The sequence below is a fragment of the Pagrus major genome, chromosome 14, assembly GCF_040436345.1.
Source record: "Pagrus major chromosome 14, Pma_NU_1.0".
Taxonomy (NCBI): Eukaryota; Metazoa; Chordata; class Actinopteri; order Spariformes; family Sparidae; genus Pagrus; species Pagrus major.
In genome coordinates, this window is record NC_133228.1 from 5,518,433 (window position 1) to 5,521,462 (window position 3,030).

Genomic DNA, 3,030 nt, shown 5'->3' on the forward strand with positions numbered 1-3,030 from the left:
TTATACAATAGTGCATTTAATGGAATGACCTCTTTCGCATCAATAAGCACATTATTAATTTAAAGCCACATCAAAGCAAGTGACGAAGTGAGGCTCCCGGCTCATTTGACAAGATACAGATTCATCAAGTGCATTCAGTATAAAGCATCAGACGTTTCCACACTCAAAGGACCACACCAGTGTGTTCTGCTCAGCAAATTACAGCACATTTGCTACAAATCATGTATCTTTGAAGGAATAATTAACAAAAAAGCAAATATGTATAATTTTTTTCCAAATTTCCAAGTCGGATTTGAAGGTGACATCACTGTCATGTCTGTACGCTATATAGCTATTTCCAACAGGTGTTTAGCTTAGCATTAAGACTGGAACAAGGGGTAAAAAGCTAGCCTGGCTCAGTCCAAAGGTAACAAACTAATTAACACCTTATATGTTGTTCAATTTGTACAAAAATGTAAGTGTAAAATTGGACAAGTTGTGGTTTTACAGGAGTTTATGTACCGGACTGTATATTGGCCAGGCACATAAACTTCCTGAGGCCTTGTTATCAGATTATCACCACAGACTGTGTTTATCAATGAGCTTTAGAAGGGTCAGAAGGCAGGTTCTGTTGCCTTTTGTCAGAGCGAGTCTGTATGTTTCCCTGTTAATAGTCTTGAGGCTAAGCTAAGCTAACTGGCTGTTGGTGGTAGCTTAATAATTGGACACAGACATGTTCAGACATCAGTGGTACTGCTCTCCTCAGCCAACTCTCAGCAGAAAACAAAACTGTGCATCTATTTCTGACATGACTGCCAGCCTTTCTCCAAAGCATACTTTTGCTGTTCCCTTGCGTTCCACACAGCAGCTGGTTTCACTTCAGCACCATTTAACACATTAATTCTTAGAAGTGAACTAGGCAGCACATCAGAGTAAATGTGATTATGATTATTATTTATAGTATCATTAGCTGAAGCTGAAATCAACTGAAACTAACAGCTGTATGCCAGGCAGCCAACACTTAAACTAACACGTTCTTTCTTTTGAGAATTTTCGTTTACAGGATGATCCTGTAATGTAGCTCAGCGTTAACCTATTTGATTTTTAACCTGAACACACCAGTATGGTCCTTTAATTTCAAAGCAAGTGCATTAGCTGTAAAAGCATCACTGCTAAAATGCCACTGAACAGGGAATCATTTGCCAACTAGTTTGTCTGATTTTAAAGTCTCAGTAAACACTGAGTTTCACTCTGATTACGGATGTGACCCCTCAGTCAATATAAAATTAAATATGAGATATAAAGATTAGATTTTTTAAATTTGCCATTAAGGCACACAAGAAACAAACCATCTTTTAAAACCCAATTCTGCCCTCTCGTCAAACTGAACTCGTGATGTCCTTTGTCCTCAATGTTCTTCAAGCTCACAGATAGAAAAAGCACTGATCCTGTACATTACACACTAATTCTGTACAAATTGAGTTTAACAGTCATAGCAGATTTGCCAGGGATGTCAAGTCACGCAGTGCTCTGATGTATCACAGTTGTTATAAATGTAGGACTGGGAGAGACAATCATTTGTTTCTTTACCCTGACCAGTGACCACTGAGTTTTATCGATGGGACGATAGTGATCATATTTCCACTAATAGACAATCCGTTAGCATCTCACTGAGAGTCATGGAAGACAATAAAGAAAACTGACAGTGTGACTTTGAGTAACCAGTAAGCACCAATAAAACGTATGATTTGGTGACAGCAGAGGTAATCTTTCCAACTGTGAGCAGAGAGGTGGTCATGCAGCCAGGCCCACAAATCCTTCCCGGCTTCTCTTATGTGACTGAGCCTGACTCTCCACCCATGTATGAAGATCTGAACAATGTCTGCCATCAGCCCAGCTCTCTAAGCAAACCCCCTGCCCAAAATCATGTTTTTTGTTTTAGTGATGTTAATATGACAGGGCTTTTTCCTACAACTGTGAAAGACATTCCAAAGTTAGTGTTGATGGGAACCTTTGTAGGGGGTTTCCCTTCCTCATTTACCACAGACAGTTGAACCAGTGTTTCCCACACATAGACATTAATTGGGCGGGCTGCCTAGGTATATTTGACAACCTATTTTATCATTTTTTACTTTCATTTTTTTTATTTGTTGGAGGACACCATCCACAATATATTAACTAATAGACCATCTGCCGTCACTGCTCCCATCCAGTCTACTGTCAATCACACATGCTCTGCAGAGAAACACAGAGAGGTAGAGATGTTCCAGTACATCCCTCCTGTAAACGCACTGATTATAATGTTTAGCGTAGGTTACTGGTTGCTGGCTCGGGTCTGATACAACCTCCCACCCACCACCACAGGTACACAGTCAGTCTGTGGGAAACACTGAACTACAAACCAGCAGTTTCACACACTCAAGTATCTTGTTATCAGGAATAATAAATAAGATTTTCAGTGATTAACATCCCAGTCACTGACACTGAATAGTGTTCCTCATGTTCCACTAGCGTTCACTCTTTGTAGGATGAGTAAAGACTTGACAGGCAGACAGTTGTGTGTCAAAATCTTCTGTGTCAACTAAAACCAACTCATGTCTGCTAGACTTGATGCCAGCTGGCCATGGTATCAGTGGTATAATACCTGACGAGTGTGTTCATTACATGGTTTTAATGGATGATGCAGAGGCTAGGCTCATTCTACTCAACGCTGCTGTCTACAAAACAAAACTATTAAGGGGCCCAACTTGGGATTCTTAGAAAGAACAAAAGAAAGATATTTCACTAATTCATAACACTAGAGGAGCATTGTGTCAACACACCATGACAAACGGACCTAAAATGCCTTTTCCCACTCTAATTGTCAAACTGGATTACTGGCACCCGCACTTCACACACACCCACGCACGCACGCACGCACGCACGCACGCACGCACGCACACCGATTGCTTTCAATTCTTCCCAATAAGTAATAATAAGTATTAAAAGTAGAGCCAGAAAGTTACTGTACCTGACTTTTTGATGAAACGGGGCAAGAAAGAACAAGATCCA